The following is a 26869-nucleotide window of genomic DNA, read 5'->3' on the forward strand; positions in this document are numbered from 1 at the left end:
GGCACTCCGAAAAGGAGCTTGCCAACCCATTACAATCGCGCTTATCATAAATTATGACCCAGAAATATGCGTAGAGCCAATGTCATAAACATAAACTAGGCGAATTAATTGAGACAGAGAGAGATGGCTGCAGGCAGATACCAATAGAGCGGCTCATAAAGCCCGGAAATTATGCGTTTTTAAGTCATGACCCATCCCACAGTCGCATACGTTCGATTGCACCTGCCTCCGCTGAGGGAGTCTCGAAACCGGACCACATACATACGCCTTGATGGGTATATGTAGACCATCGGAGCATTAGAGCGGCATTTGGCCAAAGTGCCAAATACTACCTGAGACACTTACAGCTGAGGGCAAAATGATTGCACTCTTCGTAGAGAATTACATGCTATAAATAAATAGATGACATAAGGAAAAAATGACCAAGTAATATTATATACTTCAGGTTGCCTTTACAAATCATAAATCAAGTCAAGATTGCCATAAATAATTAAATTCATTTTTATACTTCTTTAATCTGATGAGAGCATTCAAAATATATCCTCTATATATATAATATAAATATATTATAAACAACCTCCTCTGCTGGCACTATTTCATTGACCGCAGGTACGCATTAATCGCAAAATAGAGATCGAGTGAATGGCCTAGGCCTAATTGAGTTTTGAGAGTCGTTACACTTCATCGCAATGGGAGTAAATTAAACTGTCATTAGTTTACCCTTTGGCACTTTTGTCACTTTTTTTTTTTTTGGTCTTCTGAGGGGCTTTCGGCCTGGTCAGAACATGTGAAGTGGCGCGTTTTCCTCTGCTATGTGTGTACTTTTGTGTTGTATTTTTTTTGTTCAGAATTTTTGTATTCTTCACGTCTGTAGTTTTTTTTCACCGTCTTCTCTCGCCTGCAAAGCCGTAATAATTTTGTAGGTTTTACGAGTGCCGCCAAGACAATTAGGCATTTGTTATGTTATGCTGTTGGCCAAGTGTGGGCATTTTGCTTAGCGGCATTTCAGGCTTTGATGTGAGCAAGTGAAAAAAAAAAAAACACGGGGGAAAAAATAAAAAGGGAGATGAGGGAAAAAAAGCGAAGAACGCGCGCGCCCGCAACGAATCTAACGCCTTTTCAAACTCGGTTCTCAGCCAGCTTTGTTGCTTTTTGGCTTTTTGGGAGCTGCACGGCTCTTAACTTCTGCCGCGTTGTTACTGTACCAACCATATCGAAGATTTATTTTTCCATTATGGCCAGCCGGCAACGTTGTGGGTGTCGGATGCCCCGACACAAGCCATTGGGGCATGACGAGCCAAAAAAAATCCAAAAAACTAAAACAACAAAAAACGAAAAAATCAAAAAAAAAAAAATACAATTCAAACAAAAAGTTTTTGGAGGATTTTAAGCGGTTCAAAAGCGCGATGATCAGACTTTTTGGCGGTTTTAGCTGCGGTTTGAAAGCATGTGCAAAATAAGCTAAATAAAATAGTTATCAGCTTTGACTTAAGCGGTTTTAACAGCGCTTATAGAATCGCTAGCCAGCTAGTTGACGCTTAATACAAAAAAAAAAAATTGAAAATAAAACGAGTGGGTTGATAAGTCAATTACAGAATTAACCTTGAACAAAGTCGGGCCAACGCGACTTTTACCGCGTCTAATGATACCCAAGCTTAAACGTATTTTAAGAGCTTTAAAAGTGGGTTTTTCAGATCGATCTTATGGGTGGTTATAGCTCCATTTGCATGTGATTTAATAGAAAATATAACTCCAAGGTATATCAACTTATACAATAGAAAAGTCTGAAATCATGAACTATGCTATACTGATGCCCATGCCCAATTTCAATAAAAGATCACATTAATTAAAATACATGATATTCGAATTAGCTGAAAGTGTTTTTAGCTGTACGTATACATATCTTATATTTAAGTCAACTAATTAACGGCACGCTGTAAAAGTATGCCAAATAAAAAATGTTTATGATAGAAAGTCGTGGAACAAATTTTCCAACAGATCAATCCGGAAAGGAGGTGGGATCAGCGGCTATAAAAGCCCACAAAAAGCTATTCACAAATTCTCATTCGCTGTAGTTTTTTATACTCTTGGCTTTTGTTCCTAATGATTCACTTGCCGCCGTGCGATCGCTATTGTTGTTGCCGTTAATGACTTGACAGTAAAGTAGCCTACACAATTTATAGCAAAATGGAAAAAAAAAAAAATGAAATGAAATGAAATGAAATAGAAACAGAAACAAAACTTGTCCGCCTACAATTTCGGATTGTGAGTTTCCTCTCAGTTTGAGTTGGGCTGCTTGTTTCGTTGCCGCTTTTTTTTCTCCTCTTCTGATTTTAATTGAAACATTTTTGACCATATTTTCTTAATGATCTGACATGACATGGCGTCTGTTTTGTGTATGTCTCGGTTGCCTCACATCGTTATGAATTCAAAGCGATTTCCACTAATTTAAGCACAACCAACTAGCCAAATCAGATATAGCCAATAATAATACGAGTTTACTATAAGCATGAGATGCCAGCATATTTGGCTAAATAAATGCGTTGACTGTGTGACATTTGAATTGCCGGGTATATTGCTTGTATGTGGTATGTGACATATGTGTATCCCCCCATATCATTATTATAATTTGTTCATTATGTACCGCTCTTTATAGCTGCAGTTGCCATGGCAAACGCCAACGCCTTTGGGCCACAAAAAGCTGCAAATGTTGGCCACATTCACCATTGTTGCCGTTGGCCGGCACTCGTCGTTAAAAAATGTGTTGAAAATGCTTTTTTATGACACGAAATGAGCCGCAACCATCAAATTGAGCCAAAACCCAAAGCACCACACAATAATGATGGTATTATATGCCTTCTGGGCCTTTTCTTAACGTCTGCATTCGGTGTTTTACCACCTGGCCGTAGTATACACTTCTTAAGTTTCATTCAACTATTGTGACAAGCTTCATTTGGCTGCAATTATTATGCAGGTATAATAGGGAACTCGTGAAATTTATAATCCATAATAAAATTGACTTTGAAATGAGTCATTTTGATGTGTTTAAAATAGACAATGGGGTTCGAAATCTGCATTTGCATCCGTTATATCTATTAACATAAATTTGTATTTAAAGAAATCTTGAAACTTTTTGCACATTTTGCACTCATTCAAATAAATTTCTTGCCATTCAGCAATTCACAAATGGCGAGATAACTCCTTGTGACTTCTGGCTACCATTTATTTTCGAATCTGTGATCAACTTATAATACCTCGCTAATTGAGTTGATTTATGCAGCTGCCGCTGTAGCTTTAACCCATTCGTTTTGATTCATTTGAATTTATTTAGTTTTCATAATTCCTGTGTGTGCTACGCTACGCTTAGATTTCTTGTATTTTTTTTTTTTTTTTTTGTGTATTGTACCTTTTGTCTTTGCTATTGGTCTTTGTTGATTTTCGCTATCAATTTCAATTTCGAATTTATATACGTATATATAGTATTTCTTGTTGCTAATTTTGCCTGGTCGGGTTGTCGTTGTCGCGTTGTCGCGTTGTCTCGTTGCTGTGTCCACACTTGCTATTATTTATTTATGTATGCGGAGGAACAGATTGCGCGCCATGATTTATGCCTGGCACATTTTATGGCTATTTTGTTGGTAATTTATTAACAAGCTTGTTAACAACAGTCTGCTCAGCGCATCGGCTTTTTGGCCCGTCCCGACCCAAGCCCAAAACTCCCAGCTCATTCCCGTGCTGGCCAATATGCAGATGGCCAGCTCAGCGAGCATTAAACGCTACAAGCCTGAGCTTTTGGCCTGGCCAAAAACACAAAAAAAAAGAAAATTAAAACGAGACGAAAGACCAAAAAGGTTAAAGTCCGAAATACGGCAGCTAGACGCAACATACCAGACAGCAGGTGGCTTTAACGACCGCAATCATGCCGATGTGTCCATGATGTTGATAATGATGATGGCCACACTTGGCGAAAAGTTGCATTGTCGCCTAAACAAGATCGAAAGAAATATATATGTTCATCCCAACATATCTATGATATATCAAATATATCAAAATACTGATCTGTTCCATAGCCTTCAACAACTATTTACCAATCTGCATCTGATTAAAACCCTTGCAAATCCATTTGCAGCCATTCTATTTTGGTTCGCCTTCAGTGCACGATGACGCCGATATTGCTAGCTGAAACTAGCCAAAGTCATGTCCATATTTATAGAAAGTTTGGCTCACACACACTACCAGCTAGATGCAACGGAAAACTTTGACATGCAGTTGGCTCAATGGCTTCCACGATAGCCCACCTGCTCATCCCCCTTTTGAAAAACATGATTTGTTTGCCGAAGCGCGTGCAGTAGCCCAAGTGGTCAAGTGGCCGCTGGGTCTCCGTTAGCTGTTGCTCAAATATTCTAAATATTTGCTAAATAATAGAGAAGACAGCGGGGCACTGGCACTGGGACTGAAATGGAGGGGGGCAGGGACTGGGGACTTGTCTTTAGTGTGTAGGCAGTGAGGCGTAGACAAACATTGGCGAAACCAGCGGACAAACCAAGACCAAAGCTAATGGCAGTGGCTTTGCTTTTGACGTTTGAATAGCCACGGCTATTTGCGTAGTAAAGTGTACGTAGACCAACTGACGGACAGTCTATATACTCGGATACTCGACTATAGCCCATGGATATCGGTGCCCGTATGTGCAATTGATGGGCATTGATGGGTTCCCCCCTTTTGTGAGCAGCCCAGCTGCCACTTCAATGGGAAAATAATGCCCGAGTCGGGCTACAAATTTTCAGCACATTTCCATCGACATGGTGGCGGATACGTAATGTAGTGCTTCCTCGGCGAAATAGTAATATAAGACTATTAATTCCATATATGAGAATCTTCTCTAGTACTCTAAATGATGAAAATATACAAACTTCAAAATGTAAAATTCATAAATGAAATTACAAAAATAGTTAAAGCAATTTTTCAAACCCTTTAACGGCGAAGAAACGTATCAATTATCAAACTTTAATTAACAGCATTTGCGTATTGCTTCAGAATTCATTACAGAATATTTTCCTCAAGTTTTAGACAGATTTATGCATAATATTTGCCAACACTTATTTCTTGGACACTTTCAATTGATTTCCCAAGCCAATTTCAATTGTGGCTTAGATCCAGTTTTTGTTATTTTTTTTTTTTTGTTTGTAAGCCAAGTCGGCGGCAGCGCCAAGTTGTCAACTTAATTTACAGCTAACATGTGAGCTACAAGTTCGCGGCGATTGAGCAAGCGATAAAAAGTATTAATTTCATAGACCCCATGCAATTAACATAAACTGGACAGAGAAACAGATCGCAGCCATATAGAAAAAGGCTTATAAATATGCAAAACAGTTTCGATTACAGCAACTCCTTCGCTGGCATTGCAGATACAAATCTGCAGCTATCTATGTATCTAAGTAACGCGAATAGTTCCACTTTAAACTTGATCGATCGCAAGAGGGTTTTATCGTTTTATGGGCCACGGCACGAGCGACAAACATTTTGCATTTGTCACCACTCCCCCTTCGACAACCAAATAAAATAGAAAAAGAAAAAAGACAGACTTTTATTTGCATAATCGGTAATGATTTTTCATTTTGTGAAATGCCAAGGAGCCCATAAAAACCAAAAGCCTGTTGAATGCAGCCAGAACTAGTCTGATTATGACGGCGCGGAATTAAACATTATTGTTTATGGCCTTGATTTGTTATGGTAAAGATTAAGCCCTCTTAAATCTATATATTTTTTTATTTATGTTATGGTTTGGGAAACCAGAAACCAGTTTAATAAAATTGCTACAGTCGTAAACACTTAGGAAATGGATTTTTTATGTATAGCATTTTTTATATAAAGAAATTAAATATAAAATTATACTTTGATCTACATTTGGAAGTCTTTAAAGCCATACTGCGTAGAAATCATAAAAAAAGCAAATCAGAAAGCCAAATAAAATGAAAGAAAGGAGCAGAAGCAATCTGTGAATAATTTGGACAAATCGTGCAAGTGCAATAAAAGCAAAATTAAACGTTTTCTGGAACCAAAACCGAGTTGTATCTCAATTTGCTTGGAACTGCAACTGCGACTGCAAACTGGAATTGGAGGTGCGGATGCGAATCCAAAAGATTTCAGCTGCCCTTGCTGAGCTGCTGCAGACTTGGCCCGAGGAAAGGTTAAGAACGGGCTACGCGGAAGCTGCCTGAAACATGAAAAATATACAAAAGAAACACAACCAAAACAACCGAAACAAGAATGGCTGCAAAAGAACACAACTTTCTACCTTAACTGTTTTGGCCAGAGCCCTGGGGAATTTTCAACTGGTTTCTGTTTGGAACCTTTATTTTCACCAGGAGGGGGCCGCAAATGAAATGCAAATGTTGTTCGGGGGCTTATCGGTAATCTATTGACTGAGAATTTGCAACAGATAAGGCGGGGCACTATTAAGCCATAAAACGCATGCAAATGAAGGCGTTGAAATGCGCATAAGGCCAAAAAGGAGTGTATTCGGGGCTGGTCAGTTCACTTAGCCGAAAGTTAAAGGGCGCAAAAACTAACGCGTTTCGGAAAAGATAAAGCCGGCACAGAACAGTGGCGGGTAGGTGGGTAGGTACAGGGTACAGGGTACAGGGGCTATCGTATCGCTCTGGTCAGTGGCAGCTGTCTGCCACGGCGGGGGTAAAATTCAACTTTAACTTCAACGAGGCCAGCGGCTGACTGGCAATTAATTATGCCCAAAGTCGCTCATTCTCACTCACTCGATCGGCCCTCTCCCTCTCTGCAGCACTCGCCCCCTCTCCTTCTTGCAGCGGGCATATGTTTATTTACTTAATTTACTTAATGACACATATCTAGTGAGGAGCACGAGTCACAAAGAGGCACTGGAAAAATATGCCACCATTATGGGGCATTAAAGCGGTCAACAATGCGGTCTAAAAGAAAAATATTTGCATGTTTACAAGCACTTCATTTTTGTCCTTATGAGCCATACAAATATTTACAAAATTAAAATTCAAATTTATTTCAATAAAACTTTATAACAGACTTTCTTGATAGACTAACCACTTTTGAGAAATTCTAAATCATTAAAAAAACATTTCATATATAAGAAGCATATTTCAATAACACTTTTTTCTTACTGTGCATGCACACACAATTTTATTCTGGTGAGGTCATCGAGGCAAAGAGGAGCAGCCCATGTTTGTCTAATAAATAACATTATTAATTACCAGTGCAATTAAGCATAAGTACGAGTGGGGCAGGCACCCTCGCCAACATAGATAGAACTTCAAACCACGGACAAACTGCGGACAGAGGCAAATAACAGACCGACTGCACTTGATGACCCAAATTTGAGCTCATTGAGTGATATATGAATGCATTAATCTTAGTTTATGTTTATTAGTTTGTTTATCAAATTTGATGCGAGCTGGAGAAATATGCCGAAAACTTTAGCTAAAAACTGAAAACTGATCTCGCCAAGAAATGCATCAGAGTTCAGATCTGTGATCTTTCAACTGGGAATTTATGATCAACATAATACGATTTTATGTTGCTTTAATGGCCTCCGTCGATATTTATGATCGAGGGTAAAGTTTTTAAATGGCAAAAGCGTTTTTTTGGTTTTTTTTATTTGTTTTTGTCAGAAACTTTAAGCTTAGGGATATTTTAATGAATTTGCCTATAAATGAGCAGACTCTTCAGGCCATTAATCTTCAGTCGCTCGTTAATTTCTTAAATATGGCAACTGTCACGAGCAGGACAAATCAGGCAAGTACTAACTAGAAAATACAGAAAATTACAAAGCAGAGATGGCAAACTAGGGAAACTTTACACAGACCCTCAGGAGGAGGGAGTGTTCTTAGTCAGTCTAGCCGTGTCACAACGTTTAATCTTTATTAATTACAGTGAAATAATAAGTAGATCCCTCCGACGAGCACCCTTCCGCATCCCCACCACTTTTCTCCGCTTCTCGGTGCGTCTATTTCTCTATTTCTCTCCTTTCTCTGACAATGTCAGACGCACCACCGACTGATTAATGCCGGGGCTAAAAGAGCCAAACAAGCAAACATGCCACAAGCAGCCGAACGGGCAACTTTCGGTCTGGTTTAGGAATTCTAGCTGTGCACTGGGAAAAATAGAGATGGCATAATATTAAATTAGGTGGCCAAACACGGGCCCAACATTATGCGAAGTCTGGGATAAAAGAACATATATAAATTTAATATTTATTTTTAAAAGGTTTGAAATGATATGTGTCCTCATTAAAAGTATTTTACACGTTGTAATAAAAGATGCCTAAAGCAGATACAATCTTTATTTGAATCTAAAATGTTAAAATAGGTTATTTTTTAATGTTATGACTGTAGTTTGCCATGTTCAGTAGCGTTCTAGTGGGACCACATCCATCACGTTGGCATTTCTCCGCATGGAGCACAACTCCCCAATTTGTTTGGTGCCAAAACGCGCCCAGCGGGTGGCAAAAAGCGGCAAAAGGGCAAAGGGGCGTGGGGTTAAAAAAGCAAAATTAGATAGCAGCGTGTGCGGAGCGACCATTTGATCCTTTTTTGAGGTCAGAAGCGAAGGGAGGCGGGTTGCAAAAACCGCGCCTCGCCTAATTACGCATCTAATCAGAGGTGGTGACCCCGACAGAAAATAAAAAACGAAATTCCTGCAAAGGAAACTTACAAACAGCTGCCTGCATTAGGCAGTAAGCAGTAAGCAGTGAGTGAAAACTTGCGGCTTGTCAATCAACCGAAAGCTGTTCAAATATTTAAACAAAACTCAGCCTCTCAATGCATATTTGCACTTCAACTTAGCTCAAACTGCGCATGCAAATGCAAATGCAACAAATTCAAATAAATTCCGCGGGGACAGGACAATTAAATATGCGCATAACTGTTGATAATCATCGAATCAATATGCTGACAATTTTCTCACGCATTCGCCAAGACTACGCCAGATACGCACTCAGATAGATATTCAAATCAGTCGCATCCCAGATACAGACAAGGATCCCAGGATGAGGGTTCATCGTCGTCATCATCATCATCATCATCGCGTTGATGTTAATGATGAATCATCATGATGATGCTGACATCAGCTCGAGCGGCTGAAGTCAATGAGGAAAAGGACGGTTTCCAGGGGCCAAAAACGATTTGTTCTGCTCGAACCCTTCTTCTTTGCTCGTCATAAAAAAAAAGAAAAGGATTTGTAATTTGAATGTTAAATAGCAGCAGCCGCAACTCTCATTCCCTCCCTATTTCTCCAAATTGTATTTACTGCTGAATTAATTCTAACTACTTTCTTGAATAAGTAAAAAACCAAAGGACTTGCCCTGTTTGCTTAGGGTTTCCATTCATTTCCATACAATTCGATGTGCCGCGCCGCCTTTTAAGTCCCCGAGAAAAATCTATAAAAAAGAAATCTATTAAGAAAACCCATTTTTTTGGTTTTTTTGTTGTATTCCTCTGATTTCTTCTCCAAAGTTTCGCTGGCTGGCTAATGGCAATTGACAGGCGCAGTCATATGTAAATCTTAGGGCGTGGCGGTATCGACATTCAACCAGCTGCCGTTGGTCTCCGATTTCAAAATCAGTCGGGTGGCCAAGGGAGAGATTAAATAGGGCGAAGGCAAAACATGTTTTTCACGGCTTTTTAACGGTTTTTCGGTAATGGAAAAGGGGGAAATTTGTTATGAAAAATCGCGGGAAATAGGTAAATAATTAAACCAAAATAAATTATGAAAATAATGTCGCTTTCGCATTCAAATTACATTCAACTTATTCGTGAGAAAATTTACTCTTAACTGCAAGTTGCTTTAAAATTAAAGCGCACCTTTCACTCCTTGTTTTTAAAACGTTATCAAAAGGTTATAGGTATAACAAATAAACCTGTCTGTGCAATTGCATTTCAAACTTAACCAATCAAGCTGTAATCCTTTAGCAGGATTTATGACAACTTTTCTATTTGCTTTCCTTGAACTGAATGGACAGCAGGACGGCCCCTCCTTGAAATGTTGATTGCATTTTGAAAGGGAGTTAAACTGCTGAATTGCAGCAATAATATTGCAACCGACATCGATATGTGCCATTTGATTTGCATAATTCAGCACACACACAAACCAAATGGAAGACCCAACCCTAATGCAAAAAAAATGAACTAGCAAAATATTGACAGGACATGGGGATTGTGAAAGTCAGAAGGGACAAAGGGAATGATACATACAGATATTGCCGCTTAAGCTGCAAAACAGCCGCGCCCCTTTCAACTTGCTGTCTGTCTGTTTGTGTTTTTGCAAATTCATCGATAATTGGCAATTTGAAATGGCAACAAAACAGAAGACAGGGGTTGCTTTCGACTTTCGACACATGAGAGTGTACGAGCCCAACCCATATTGACTTTGGCACTCTTGAAGAGAACCCCTGATTCAGGACCCTAAAAAAGAAAAAAGAAAAATACCCAGGCCTCGTGTCAAGGGCGCATTGCAAAAAAAAGAATTGCCAAAAACTTAAGTAACACAATAACAGGGAAACAAGACTTCGCACAATAGATAATGACTTAATGACACTTTAATTGTAAACAAGTTAATTCGGGCCATTGATGGCCAGTCACAACCAATTATCGCATCGATTCGAGCCAAAAAACGGTGGCAGCAATTAGTGTCAGTTATTAAAATTGGCAAAACAAAGCTGAATTATAATTATATCGTCGCAATGGAAACCAGATTGCTGGCTCATAAATTCAGTACGAAACTCCTCAAATGAGATGTGAAATTAATGGGCCGCGTCTGTCTCTCAAATGTTTTCGATTTGTTTAAACAATTTCCAAGTTGCTTGGAGCACGATAAAAATATTTGTTCGTCTGATGGATGTCTGCATTCACATCAGATATACATACGTACGAGTGTATCTCGATGGAGAGTTGAAATAAAGTTTTCCCCCACAACACAAAAACAAAAAGCATTCACAAATTCCTAACAAATGTCTTATTCTGCCCTTCTTCTATTTACAGAGGGAAAATCACAACGACTTCTGGGGACTCCCGCCCAAAAAGGTAAGAAATCAGCCAACGGAGAAACTTGGCCAAAAAAGGCCAGGCCAGGCCAGGCCAGGCGAGGCAGGCAGAAACTTACGAAACAAAACAAACATATTGCAACTTTTACTTTGGATCTGAGGGCTGCACGTCTTTGGGCCCCCGAGGTCGGTTCGCTTTCAAGTTTCGTTTTTTGACAGCTGCTGTCAAATGCTGAAAGGCAGCCCAAGCAGCTCCCATTCGAGCAGAAATCTAAAACAAGTCACACACGAAAAGAGTCCCAGTCGCAGTTTGGAGTAGGAGTCTCCAAGTCTCGAACTCGAAGCCGTGGAATCAGAACCAGGCTGCAGTCTCGGTCTTTGGGTCTCTTGGCTCCGGACATATCGCCAAAAACATCTCTATATACCAACACACTTATGTGGGCAAGAACAGCGGGGCTTAATCTAATAGTTTTCAGCTTTTGGAAGCTCTCAAAACTGTTTGAATTAATATAAAACATTGCACGCTAAATAAAATCAAGCTGTGGAACCCATAAAAGCACAAGCCAGTAACTTAAATAAGTACAACAACTTTAATTTATGACACTCCCACAAATGTTATGTAAGAATAATTGTAGCACTACATCGTGTTTCTGACCTATTACTGAACAAGAAATGTTTTATAAAATCATTTTACGGCACTACATCCGACTATTAACTTAACCCCCGCTGTACATGAGCACACCTTATGGCCCGGCTATGTTTCTTAGCCTGCTCTAAGCAAGTTCTCAAAACAACAGCATAGAGAGAGGTAGGAAAAAAAAAACAATGAAAACATTTTTATAGTTTTCATGCACGAAGTCCACGAAATGAAAAATTCTACAATTTAAACTGACATTTAAATTGATAGTTCAAGAGATGCACACGACAGATACGAAACAGGGAGAGCAGCCAAAGCAGCTCGCACACACATACCCTCGGATACCCTCCATCCATACTCGTAAGTATCTGCATCCACGCCGATGGCAGTTGCAGTGGCAGTGTACTCATTGTACCTCGCACATGATGGGAATGCATATGCCTGATCCATCGTTTTCCCGGCCTGAGCTGCTGATGATGTGTAGCTGTGGAACGAGCCGCCAACTGATGCTGATAACAAAAAGCACACACCATAGAAAAACAATTGCCGGGCCAAGAACTCTGAAAATATTATTATTATGAGCAACCGCATACGAAGTGTTGCCCTTGCTGTAGTTTGTGGGAAACTCTTTGAGCAGGGTCAAAGGAAAGCCTGCAGTTCAACGCATTAGGCCACAATAAATAGGTTTGTCAGAAGTACAATTAGAAAATCTGTAGTATGAAGTGTGAAACTGACATTGAATTGCTGGGCCATTACGAAATTTCAACAACAATTCTGGGTTCACCTCAATTAATAATCTAAAACTGCAGCATACAACACAAGACTATGTAAGCCACACATTTACTATACTTTTAACAACTGAAAACACAGAAACCACCATTTCTGCACACAAATATTCTAGCTAAAGCTAACAACATTTCCAACAACACTAGAGCAATAATGTTTCTACGACCCCAACATGTATTAACGACACTTAATACCAAAAAAAATATATAAAAAAAAAATATGTAAAACTAAAACAAGAAAACCTACACCATGAACAACCTTCGGCAACAATCACCGCCAGAATCCTCCAGCGACATCGTCAAGTGTCATGTGCGTGTTCGCTATCACCCAAGTGCCGCAGATGGAGATACAAAGATGCAGAGATAGGCAGACACTCAGATACTCAACGGCCAAAGACGGGAAATAACCATATGCGCATATATACACCTATATAAGTAGATATATACATATAAGTATATATGTACCTATATATATTAATGTATGCCATAGGAGTGGAGCATAGATTGGGCTACGGCGCTAATCTTATAATTAGCATTCCTGGCAGATAACAACAACAAGAACAGAGTCAGTGACAGGCAGGCGACTGCTGACTGCTGACTTGGACTGCAAAATAACAAATAACAAACAAGTTGCAATTACAGAGCGGCAGTGGCTGTGGCTGTGGCAGTGGCAGTGGCAGCACTCGACTGTTAATCGGGTTGCATGATAAGTGCACATTAATTAAAAAAATAAAGAAAGAGGCGAGTGAACGTGGGGGAAATTACAGATCCCGGCTAATACATTTATGAAACGAAACGAAACCGAAAGAGTGCTAATTGAATTATTGCAACAAAGAGCTTGCTTCGTTTCTTGCCATTTCTGGTTGCACATTTAATTGCGCCAACTGGACACCCCCCTCTCCCTTTCACCATCCACCGATCACTTTTTTGGCCCCCTGCACAGAAAAAAAAAGGCTTTCGAGCATATTGCTTACCGTTCCAGGAAGACCCACAAATGCCCAGACAAACCAGACTCCGTTCTAACGGTAAGCCGCTATATAACTAAACCCAAAATAAACCCGAAAAATATATTTAGATGGGGGCACAGGCACTGAGAAAAATGTTCAGTGCTTTGCTTGATTTTTAAATTCAGTTCCTTTTCAAAAACTGTGTGCACATTCCAAATAGAACTTAACTTAACTGCTTAACCGATTTCAAAGTTGAATATTAAGTTTTATGAAATGTGTATTGAGTTAAGTGCTCGACATTTTTGGCAGTGCACAGACCAGACCCAAGTTCAATTTCTTCTCGTTTTTTGGGCAATTCATAAACCGAAAATAAAACACAGCGAAACCCGAAAAACTGTCAAGCTCAGTTTTCAATTGCTTCTGGCCGTGTAATTCGAGAGCCTGCCCCAGACATTTGGCTGAAGGGAGCGAGGGGCGAGGGAGGGGATATTAGGCCATGCTGCGGGCTTAGTCACTTCTGGGTAATGTGTCCTCCAGCTCCTTCAGTCCAGTTCAGTCCAGTCCAGTCCACTCCACTCCAGTCCAGCCCATATTAGTTTTCAAGTCCACAAAACACATAGCAGACCCGTTCGCATTGTTGTGCTCTTGTGTTGTGTTCTTGATATGACGGGGCGCACAACCCGAAAGATACAGCTCGAGTATCTGCAAGTGCACGCAACACTGTAGTTGTTGTTGCTGTGTATCTGTATCCCCGTATCCCCGTATCTGTGTATCCGTGTATCGGCAGCCCATGCAATGTCTAGGGCCAAAAGACGGTTCGGACATTTCAACAGCATGTCGCTTCATTTAAGTTTTTTGCATCAATGCACTCGTGACAATTTGTCATAAAAAAGTGCAGAATGCCCAGCCAGAAAAGACCAACTGGTCAGTGTAGAGATGTGTGATATTTCTTTGGAACTTGCCCATCTGTTTTGCGGAACTCCCAATTTAATTTAATAAAAGCGAATGCCAAACGGCGGAGTGTTGTTGAAGTTCTTTGACTTGTTCTTGCCAACAAGATGGAAAATTATTACTAACTTCATAAAGTCGTAGTAGTAGAAAGTAGTGGTAATATGTAATAATATTTTTGTCTAACAAAGTATGCTTTGATTGGGGAAATTGTGGTTTGCAAACAACTGTTCCTAGTTTTTTAATCAAAATGCACATTCAAATCTATGGCACTCTCCAATAAGTTTATAACCATCATTAGTAGCAATCAGTGTTGCCACCTGGCACCTGAAATCTGGTCGAAAAATAATCTCAGAAAATAATACTCATAAATCGGCCCCATGAAACGAGCTAATAAAAAGCTAATTGCATGAATATAAAACCCATCTTTGGATTTATCATCTGGTTCATATGGGCGGGGGGTCAGCCCCCTGCTGCGAAAAATATAACCATCGGAGGTGAAGCAGCTAATGCCACATTTGTGATCGTATTTATATAATTCATTTTTAAATATCTAAGGCCACACAAAAGCACGACGCACTCAAAACATATATTAAATATCCAGATTTTACGATGCATAATGCGAGAGGGGGTGGCACTGAAGGTGGATTTTTATTACCAATAATTTTAAAATTTGTTGCCTGGCTGCTGCTGCTGCGGCTGCTTCTGCCTTATTTTATTTTTACTCATCTTTCTTTTTTTTCCATTTTATTTATTTTCCTTTTATTTTTTTTTTTTTTTTTGCTTCTGCTTGGTTGGACGGGTGCAAGCAACTTGTTATAAATATAAACACAGATACTTATGAAGGCGCATATAGACGTGCATACTCATATCCATCGGTTTATATATAGACGGACGTGTGTGCAAGTGAATTGATTGTAAAGCTGCCCGACCGACCGAGCGACGCGATTATTTACGGTTTATTTTCAACACTTCAAAAATAAACGCAGGCGGTATGAGGAAGGGAAAGTTTTTGGGAGGAGGTGGGCGGTGGGCGGTGAGCGGTGAGCGGTGAACGGTGAGCGGTAGAAAGGGGAAAAACGCAACATGAACTTCTGTGCCGCTCAACGATCCACCTCCCGCCCACTCCCGTCTCTTGCCGCTCAGGGCCTCATTTGAAACAAAAATATTGCATACTAATTTTAATACGTAACACGCGGACGACTTTGAAGGCGGCCAAAAATATCGGCACGGGTGCACTGGGAAAAAGAACGTATGGCAAAAGTGGAAGGAATATGAATTTATATATTATATTTGATATATTATCCAATCTCCATTCTTCTAAAATTAAAGGATTCTTTAGAGAGAAAAAGACAATATTTCACTTTGGTATTGAGATACATAATAAATGTATGTACGTGGATTTTTCCGGTGTACTTGGGGGACTGGGGAATCCACGCGGTTAGGGCTAAAAGTGTCAGGCACGTTGTGGGGCTATTTCATACACTTTTTGGCAGGTGGAGCGAACGACAAGTGCCCGCTGGCGAAGTGGGGAAAGTGGGGAGAATGGGGGGAGGAACGCGATGCAGTGGACTGCATTCATATTTCAATATTTTCGGTTGGCCACTTTTAAAAATAGCATTGAAATACATGTAAAACCATAGCCAGCGATCGGAAAGAGAGAACAAATGTAAAAGAAGCACTGAAAATTAATTTCCACATAATTTTTATGAGGCAATTACTCATCGACACTCTCTCACTCACTCTGCTCTCGTTGCTGGTCGAAAAAGTTATTTATAAATTGCGATTAAAAATAAAAGAAATTAAGCACCGCAACGAAATGAATCAATGGAACATGGCGTATGCGTAATCTTAATAATAGCTCATTGATAGAAGCTGGGCATGGCTGCCACACCCACTCGCTCCTTGAAACCCAGCTAAAAAACAGGTCGAGTGACCCAACTGACCGAAGCAGTTGCTACCGTCTAGTACAGTGCGAGTCATAGCTGTAAGTAACTATGTAAATTGTGTTAATGCATTGCTGTCTAGGAAATTATTGAAAATTCTATTCATATGGCTATTATCTTATACCAATTTATACTATTATTTATGACACATTAAAGCAGCAAATTTATATGCCTGAAACGCATTGTGGCGCCACCTCACCCATATTCCATGTGCATATTATTCCCATCATTACGCCCCAGCCACGCCCACCCATCTAAAGGGCCGAGGTGAAATATGCTTTAAACTGCATATTATTATAATAATTCTTTCTGTCATACCATATCTTAGCTACTTTGTGTTAGAATTTCCGTCTGGTGGTGTAATTATTTGGAAATGCTTTTTAAGCGATAATTGCCGGTGGCACTACACTCTTTCTCCATTCTGCTCGGAATTTTCGTTGGCTTCCTTGGTGGCTTAGGGCATAGGTTTTTGTTAGCTGGGTTTGTCAAATTATACAACATTTATCATCAATTATCGCAGAGTTGCTGGTGTCGCATTCGTGTTGTTCTTTCTTTTTCTTTTTCTTTTTTTTTTTTTTTGTTTTGTCATTGGTGGGAGAATGATTATTCTAGCTCCGAGGTGCACGCAACATTCATTCATGTGTCATGAAATTGAATAAGCAAATGACGTGCTGACTGCCAGTTGAAACTGAAATTTCCAACATGACGATTGCACGTCGTCCGTCCCCACTGCCCATTTCCCATTCCATGTGGCATTCACCTTTTTCCCGACCACAAAACGCAGTTTAAATGGAAACCATGCCATCAAACTACCTCAAACTCTATATATACATATATGACATTTCATGCCAAAATGCAGACAATTGTCAATTGTAACAACTACACCCCTTTTTCCACATGCTCAGCTCAGTTCTCTGGCTTATTTTTTCTGCCGCCTTTTCGTACATGCACATCGAAAATAAATGTTCTGTAGAACCAGAATTTCTTATGAAAAAAAGCCTGCTAAAATATTACACATTTCTGCTCTGCAACTGTTGTCTTTTCAAAGTAACAATATTTTCTATTCATTCGGTAGTGTATAGCTTAGGATAACATGGGTATGGCTAACCTGGTATTATATTTTATCTGCAGATGATGTTTATCAAGATATAAATCGCGCTGAAGATCTGTTTTGCCAGTGTATATAAATTCGTATAGGCCAGAGACCAGACCACATGCTAAACGAATGTTGACAAACAATTATTATTTTATTATTATTTGTTTGTCTGTTGTCTGAAAGTGCCCTCTCAGCACCTCTCCGTATCGCTATCGCAATAGCTGCTGTTGCTCTGGTTCGGAACGTCTATCTATCAGTCTGACAGTTAGTTTGCATGACTTTCACAGATACCCACACTGGCATACACTCTACACATAGAGAGTCGCTCACACAGATACTTTTTACACTCTCACATGTCAGTTGTCGTCAGAGCGTCTGCCTGGTATTTTTTTTCACCTCCTCCCCGCGTTTGTTTACTTTGTCTAACTGCTATTTGTAATACAATTCATGTTCTGTTGTTGATTATTTTATTATTATTTTTTGTTCGCCCGCTCGCTGCTCGGCGCTGAAATCTTCACATGCAACATATTTTAGCGACCTAAAATTAACTAAAACAAACACAGATACTGCAGATTGGGCGTATCGCGGGGGTATAAACAAAGTTTGACAGCTGAATATTAAGCGCTTAAATATTTGCCACATTTTCATTTTTCTTTCTGCCCCTCGTAATTGTGGCGAAATATTTAATAAAGTTCTCTGGCCTGTCGGCCTGATTGCTTTGGATTAAATGGCTGTCAGTTGGTCGAATGACAAGTTGAAAAGGGATTTTAGTCTATGACGAAATATAGTTTTAAACAGTATATCGTAGGAATAAAAGTATGTGGATTAATTGTAAAAGATTATTAGGAATTTAGCTGAAACCCAAACTAAAGGCAAAATCTTCTTATTCAAATGGGTGGCACACAGTTTTTCGCCCTAACAGAGTTTTCCTATCTGATCCATATTTCCCAAGTAATTTTCTCGGTATCTGCGAGAGGAACATTTCTGTGTGCGTTGGCACACAGTTTTCCAGCTGAACCATTACTAATAACTTAATTCGATTCGAGGAAATGGGCAAGCGAGTATTCTCATTCATATTGGGGCGTATCTAAACACAGAAATCTAAAGCTCAATGGCTCATTAAAGCGAGAAGAGCGGGCGGCCTCGAATTCGTTCTTTCCCCTTCTTTAGATTACACATTTATTGTTGGTAATATGAATAAAAATGAAAATTTCGAATGCAAGTGTGTATGTATATAGCTAACTGTGTGAGGCTGCTAATTATGCATGCCGCATATGAGCGTTTGCATTAGAAAAACGGCAGCAACAGGCTGCTTATGCAATCCAATGCAGTGCAAACCGACAAGAAGGAAAAACAAGACAAAAAATAATCAAATACAAAACAACGGGGCAAAAATTATAATAATAATGCAACGGCAACAAAACCAAGAAGGGGAGGCAGGAAAAATATTAAAACAAAAAAAACAAAAAAAATGTAGAGATACAGAGTAGAGAGCATTGCAATAATGGCAAACGAACCAAAGCACGCAGTTCGCCTACGAAATGAGCATTTCACATCGTGTGAATTTTAATTAAAGCACCGGCACTGCAAAAGTTAGACGCACTAAGTCAGCGAGCTTACTGCTTAATTAAATGCAACATATGCCGCTAATTAAATTTATGTGGCCGTCACAAGCTTTGATTATCAAAAATTATTTATGCAAAATCTCTGACAGGAAATACCTGCAACTGGCAACCGGCAACCTGCAACCGGCAAACGGCAACCAGCAACCTGCAACCCGCAACTTGCAACAGGCGATGCATGGCTCGATAAGCCCAACGGCAACATAAACAACATAAGCAACATCAACTGCAACGGTAGCAACAAAAGCCTGGCTTAATTTAATTGTACATAGTTTTTGGTTGCGTTGTTAATTATGCTGCAGTGTTGTGGCTGCTTTGATTTAATGAGCGAGTGTGCTGGTTAATTTATTGGGAGAGCCAGTCAATTGATAAGCCCAATTAAAAACGGGGCATCATCTATTGATTTTCACATAAAAAGCTCCTGCAGCAGTAATTCAGTTAAAATTGTGCTCGACTTAAAATTCATGTACAGCCATTAATATATTTAATATAATAAGGTTACCTTTTGAAATCGAATTTATATTTAACATGATAACAGTACTAATAAATCGGAATTAGGACATAGTCCGCACGTTGTGGCTTAAAATTTCTATAAACTTGAGGGAAATTTAAACTTCTTCCAAATAAGAAGTTTACATAATTGAAATGGGAAATGCAATATGTAATAGAAACAAGTTTTGAATGGAATTTGAATCGCTAATGCTATTACTCAATTCCTGAATGAACTGTAATGACACTTTCTATGAATGACAACCACTTTCTGTGCGATTTGCATTTGTACAATGCATCAGTTGTACTATATATATGCAGATATATCTATAAGTATATGTATCTGGCCGAGGTGTTGGTGTAAACAATGTGTGGCAAACACTTGCACTATGCGCATAATCGACCAGGGAAACCTCTTACATATTTATTTATTGTGCCAAGGCGACTAACTCGCCGACTGACTGGCCGAGGGAACTATGGCCAGATGCAGTGAGTCACCCTGATGGAAACGCAACTGAAGTGATGGGCCCGGTCGGGTTTTCTCTTTTGGAATTTAATTCATTAAATTAAAATTAATGTTTATTTACGCGCCATTTTGCAGCGTGCCAGTGTGCCTAGCCAAAAGTGTTGCCAACAGAGCATAAATTAAAATATATTACGAGCAGAAAACGGCGACTTCAACTTGTTTTAAAATTAGCCAATGCAATAAGCAGCAACATCATTATGCTTGTGATTAGCACAGATAGCTTTTTCCTCTTAATTAAATTAGTTTGCCGGTGCCAGCAATTCGATATTGCTGATGGCTTTGCATCTGACACTTGATTGACGGCAGCTGGCAAAAAGTATAAATTATGCCTAATGGAGTGCGCAGATTTACTTAAACAAAACGAGTTTTTCGTATAAAAAAATGTAAAACTGTCCGCTCAAAGAGCCTGATAACAGATCTACAAGTAAATCAATATTTGTAGTATTTTTTCCCCAGCGTTTTTGAATCAGGTACTATAATTAAGCGATTGTGCCGCTGCGATTGGAAAATTAAAAACGTTTTAACAGCGATTTCGCAGAGATAAGACTGTCTAGCTATGAATAAACTAAAACTAGCTAAACAAATGTGTAACAAGCGCCGCAACAAAACAAACAAAATTATTTTAAAAAAATCGAGGGGGAGATGGGAATGATAGACTAGACTATGTACAGCTGGTTTGTCATTAGAAATGCCAATTGCACGTAATACGTCAAATGTTTTGTGGAATTATTTTTAATGAAATGTTGTGTCATTAGGCGAAAAGAGGGGCGCGTCTGGTCAGCGATTAGGTTTCCATTCTTTGTTTTGTTGGTTTTGTTAATTTAGCTAAAAGTCCATTAAACGTTATAGTTCCTATGGCCGATGGAACTATTAACGTAATTGTTTATAAGGCACTCGGGGACCTCTGCTTTACACCTTATGGCTCTGGGCTCATGGCTCATGAGCCATGAGGCTTATGGCTTGTGGCCGAAAGGTAGTGGAGTGGAGTCGCATCAATAGCCGTAATTATTATGATGTGTGACATGCAGCCTGCACGGCCGGCAGTCATTATCATTATGTTCAGGGACAGTGAACTGTCCTTGATGATGATGGGGCAACCTGATTTGGCCCAGAATTGGGCATGAAAACCAAAGGATCTCGATGGGGTTCGGTCTTTAAAGTTGAAATACACGGACTCCCAAAGAATCATAATGATCTGAGATATTTTTATAAATAATACTGATGAAATGCTGCTTAATGGCTTCCTGGCACTAGCCCCTTTTCAAGGCATACAAAAGCAAGGGAAAACTTTTTCGTTCTTGAACTGCACTTTCTTTATAGCATGAGCTCCGATAGGCTCATTATATTTTTAGAACCCCTAGGTTTTTTCTTTGTTTATGGAGGTGCATTTGTGCGGGTTTTATGGAAGTAAGCTGAGAGTTTACCACAGGTGTAGGAGTATCTCGTCGACTCGCAGATATAAAATGCCCCAAAACAAATACGACCTCGAACATATCGTTCGAATCACCATTTAACAGGGAATACAACCCACATGGCCTCTTTCCGTCGCCACTTTGGCCACTTGTCAACGCCATCAAATGGCAAAAGGCACAGCAAATGATGCAGGGGAGTGAGCTCACTTTATTTTTATTGCATTTTAGCAACGCTTACTTTTGAACAATCAATTCAACTCTTCCTACCCCCTAAATGCCTCACTTTACTTAAGCAAACTGATTTTTATCATCGCTGCCGTCGCGTCGTTTTATGAGCATCATCAAAAACTAATAAAAACTCAATGCGTTCTTTATTTGCAGGCAGACGGCAGTCGTAACCGTACTCTATACTAGAGACCCCAAACCCCGGAGAACCAAAGAACCAAAGAGCCGAGGACCCCAAAGAATTGGAAGAGACACACTGTGGAACGAACCACAAAGGCAACATGTTGCACATGCACTCGGCAAAAAGCAATTTGCATACAAATGTTGCCAACGCACTTCAAAAACTGCACAATCACAGGGGTTTTTTTTTTGAGGGGGAGGGGGCGGAAAAGGGTAAAAGCCGCTTCATAATTTGATATTAAACATGCACGCGTGTCTCCTTCTCTTTTTCTCCCATGTGTGCAACTTGTAAATTTGCAAATTGCTAAAACGCATGACAGGAACAAAGGGCGAGTATCTTAATGGCGGGGAAAGTGGGAAGACTATCGGGCAGCTGTGTGAATTTGCATTTACATCAAGGAACCGCAGGACAGGAAAAGGACCCCAAAAAAGTTATTCGAAATTCAGTCTCACAAGAAAACTGAATAAAAAGTGCACTTTACTCAATTGACTTTCAATTGCTTAACATACAAAATGCATTGGGAAAAATAGTAGAGCTCAAGACGAAAGAAATTTTCTATTTGGTCCCTCGCGGCGGATTGTTCTAAAGTTATTCTAAACTTTTCTTAATTTCGTTATGATTTGTACACAAAGAATTTTTTTTTTTTGAATAGACTACTGTAGTGAATTTCTTGCAGTGCTGCTTTGAATAAAGAAGGCAAGCCCAAATGAATTTATTTTCAATTTTATTTTCAATCTGCTTTGTGTCCGTCATATGATTGACATGGTCGATTGAACTGGCAAACGAGTGAGGGAGTGGAACGATACACATATCGTTTATTTTTGGCAGCAAGTGTTTGCGTTCGATTTGCAGTTTTGTTAATACTGCACTCGAAAAATATCCGAGACACCTCCTCAACCTCAACCAAAATCCAAGGGCTCTTGAATCCAAAATCTCTAGAGTCTTAATAAGCTGGTGCGAAAAAAAACAAGTGCACTCTTTTTATATCTGATCAGTACACGCAATTATATGTACCTACTCATATTTTGGGGTAATAAGTCTGTGTGTGTGGATATATAAATCATATTTATGAGACATTTCCCCAGGAGAGAAAAGAGGAAAAGGTATAAGAAAAAACATATGAATGTTAAGTAGGCACGCAATGTGCGAAAGGGATGGCCACAAAATGCGTCAGTCCCCCCCATTTTCCTGACTTTTCCTTAGCGAAGGAAAACAATAATCAATAAGTAATACAACGGCAAGCAACTGTGGGGAAACTCACCCCCGTCTTAGCCAAATTTCCTCCCTCTCGTTCATATGTGTTACAATTTTAGTTGCCTCAGCGTGGGTAGTTCATAACTTTTCTCTCATGTGTGTGTGTGTTTGTGTGCCTGTGGTGGTTTTCCTTGGTTCTTGGCCAGGACTTCGGGCGTTTGACAGCCATGTTTGTCCTTCGCACATGCACACACCCACACATGATTGTAGGCGTCTCCTTGTGACGGCACCCCCAAAAAAACCGGCCAAAAAAAGCAGGGAAAACGAAAAAAGTGTTGCGGAAAAGTGTGCCACAAACTTTTCGCCCGAAAAAGTTTGTCTGCTGACACAGATCTGTGTGTAAATGAGCGAGATAAGAAACATTCGCAAATTTTCCAGACTCTGCCTCTCTTTTGCGCTCTAAGCGTACACGTAAAAAAATGTTTATAAACATATATTTCCCTAATTAAAGCTTAAATAAGCAGATACGTTTTGTATAACTTTCAGATTAGACTCAGATCAGATTAATATAACTAATATCAGATTAATATTTAGTATACTCAATCAAATTGAATGCCTTAGGTCTTAAATTTTAAAAAAGGAATAAAACAGTTCCAACATTTTCCTCCGAGTGTGATCAACCTTTTTTTTTTTTTGTTTTGGCTTGTTAAAGAGTTGCCGAAAAACAAATTGGAAAAATTTGGTTAGACTTTGGGTTCGTTTCAGTTTTGGGCCCAGCTGATTTATTGTCATAAATTTCATTGAAATTCATGAGGCTCTTGGAAGAACCTCAAAAATGTATGAAGAAACAGGGCGTGGCCTAAATGATGTGCATGTGTGTGTGTGTGTTGCTGCGCCTACGCAATGCTCCAAAAGATTTATTTCAATGGAGCGAAGAAATTATAATATTTTCTAACTTCTATCATTGAACACGAAATATAAAAGAAATACAATTCTGTGGGGCGATTATGAAAAGAGCTGTTGATGTATGAATTGTATGGGCCTCTCATAAATCTAGGGGCGCTGTCAAGGTGTCCAATACGTTTTTCTGGCCTGTCTGTATGTTTGGGCCTCAAGTGGCAGTCATAAATTTGGAATTTATGTTCATCTTGCTTTTGGATTTTTTTTTTTTTTGGTTCTAATTTTTTTTGGTACCTTGTCCCTTTTCGATTTTTTCGGTTTTGGTCAAGAGAACCTGCCACAAAGCATAGTTCTTTACTCACTTGTTAATTAAATGCGATTGCATCATCGCATCTTTCAGCTGTCCATCTCTATTGTTCACAGTGGAGGTTAAGCAAATAGGAGTAAAGCAAAAAAATATGTGGGTATCTTCGCAATTAATTATTCTGGCCTTTTATATCGTTTACTTTTGCATTGTCAAAAATGAGTTTTAGGAAATGTTATGAAGCAGGCATTACTAATTTGTTGGCCCCTGCTGTGGGGCCTCTCTAGTCCATTTTATCAAGCTATGACTGGACAGAACTTGTCGCTAATCGCTGCTCATGTACCCAAAGACATGCCGCATTTGTCTTTGTCTTGAATTGTTCGGCTTTGCCTGTCTGACACATTTTTCTTATGAAATTTTCAGTATTTTCTTCCGATTCACTAATTTTTCGTGGCGTGTTTGTTCTGACCGCCAAAATTGCTTGTCCAACATTTGTTGAACATGTTTTTGTACTTTGTTTCGGCTTTTTTTTTATTTTTTGGGGGAACCAACAACGAACTACACGCAAGTGCTGAAGATTTTTAGGCAGATCCGTTAAACATCGAAATCAACTTTTTCAAGCTCATTAAACAACCAGGGAAAAAAAAAGTGAAATAAAGCCAAACGTTGACCTTCAAAAACGCAACGCAACCAAGCGAAAATGGCAAGAAAAAAAAAATTAAATACACATAATACGAAAAATAACAAAAGTCAGAGCTGCTTGGAAACAGGTTGTTGTTTCGCTCTCTCTATTGTTAACATTTTATTATGCTTTTTTCAAGCGGAAAGCAACAAAAGCCCCCAAAAACTCATGCAATTTTACGATTATTTACGATCGGAACACATTTCTCTGCCGATTTTTGACCTTGCAGTTGTTGCACTCAACACGTGCCAGAAATTGATAATGAAAGAACGCGTTTTCAGGTGTTAATCACAGTTTGGGCTATATAATAAATGCGAAAAAGGTTAAAATACCCCGCTAAGTGAAATACCCCGCCCCATTTAGAAGTGAAAAAAAATATTTCGACGACAAAGCACAGATACATACATATATGTACATAATTTACAACTAGAAAGGATCATTTTTTCATAATACTGCTTTCCAAATACCCTTTTGGTAAAAGGTTGGGATTTGATGAAGTGAAGTCAAGTCTACAGAATTATATACATTTTTAAAACATATTACAAAACATGCGAAAATCTTTCAAGCTGAAATTATTAAATATTTTGAATATAATCTACATTTGAATGGATGTATGCATCTATGTATGTAACTACGAAACTGATAATACTTTTATTAAACTTCGTGGTGTATTGTATACGTAGAAACCGCTATTTACAATTCCGTTTCACACTGCTGATCAAGTTAGTATACCCTATAATACTCTATACGATACGAAATAGTCTTATCATAAATGGACTTTTGCCGCGATGACGAAGAGTTTGCGTATTGTAGATCTTTATTTGCCCATGGCTTTTGTTGCTTTTGTTTTGGGCACTTCAAAAGTCGTGTGCGCCTTGTTGTTGCTGGAGGTTGTGTTTGGTTGTTGTACTTCGCTTGTTTACTTTTACGGTAAATACAAAAAGCAACAACACTAAGGACTACAAAAAAGCGCGCGCTCGTCGCGCGTATCTAGATAAATATCTGTGAAAATACACTTGAGGCCAAGCTACTGTATGTACGCATGGTGACTGCGACGCCGGCAGAGATGCCGTCGGCTATAGGCCTGCGGAACAGTGGACGCCACACAAATAAGGCACTGTCAGGAGTACCACAAACTAATATTAAAAAAAAAAACTTTCCATTAACGAAAACATTTTACTGCTAATCAACAAAAACTAAGAGTTGTAAATTCATTTTTGGAACAAACGTTTTCCTGGTATTAGGTAGTCGGTATTAAAAAAAAGGTTTTTAATTAACATTTTTTGTGAAATTCTTTGTAATATTTCTTAGATATACTTTCAGTTTAGTCCTTAGCACCCAATAACTTGCTCTTAGCTGTTCGTGTTTTTGTTGCTGCCTCTGCCACCGGAGGCAACGACCAACAATAACAACAAGTAAGAGCAACAAAAAGAGCGAGCGAAGATGACGCCACGCAAAAAAACAATCGTAAACAGATCATCGAACTCCGCTGCTGTGTTGTTGCTCCCTTGTTGTTGCTGTTTGTTGGCTGCCGTTGGCCTTGAAGGGCCTCAAAAATTATAGATTTTTTTTTCCGGTGCATGCGTTATTTTGGCTCAAAACCATTTTCATTAATTAAAAGTCGTTTTTTTTGCCTATTTTTATACATTTTATTGCCGTTTTGGTGATAGTAATTGAGTTGAATAAGCCCACGCAGCAAGCAGCGACGTTGACGTCGGCAGAGCTGCTTTCACCGCTGCTTGCGTCATGTTGGGCGACAAAGCTGCAACGGCGACAAAGCAACAGTCAATATGCATTTGCTGGCTGTGCAAGCGAGTTCGCATGTTTGTGTGTGTGCAATGCAGCCGCCACAAGTCGCAGTTCACCACTTGAGAAAACCACCACCGAAGCAAAGATAACCACCACGGCAGCGACGTCGACAGCAACCAACCACGAAACCCGCGTGC

At 39.4% G+C, this 26869-nt stretch overlaps 1 long non-coding RNA gene across 1 annotated transcript in view; it reads left to right on the top strand.

The window, feature by feature from the left end:
- Positions 1-22046, top strand: part of LOC113563898 — a 36176-nt gene extending 14130 nt beyond the window's left edge. Inside the window, exons 2-3 of the long non-coding RNA XR_003407676.1 lie at positions 11028-11069; positions 21819-22046. This is a non-coding gene — a long non-coding RNA (uncharacterized LOC113563898). The remainder of the gene's footprint in view (positions 1-11027; positions 11070-21818) is intronic.
- Positions 22047-26869: the final 4823 nt, after the last annotated feature.

This window comes from Drosophila erecta, unplaced genomic scaffold, assembly GCF_003286155.1.
Source record: "Drosophila erecta strain 14021-0224.00,06,07 unplaced genomic scaffold, DereRS2 tig00000021-arrow-pilon, whole genome shotgun sequence".
NCBI lineage: Eukaryota > Metazoa > Arthropoda > Insecta > Diptera > Drosophilidae > Drosophila > Drosophila erecta.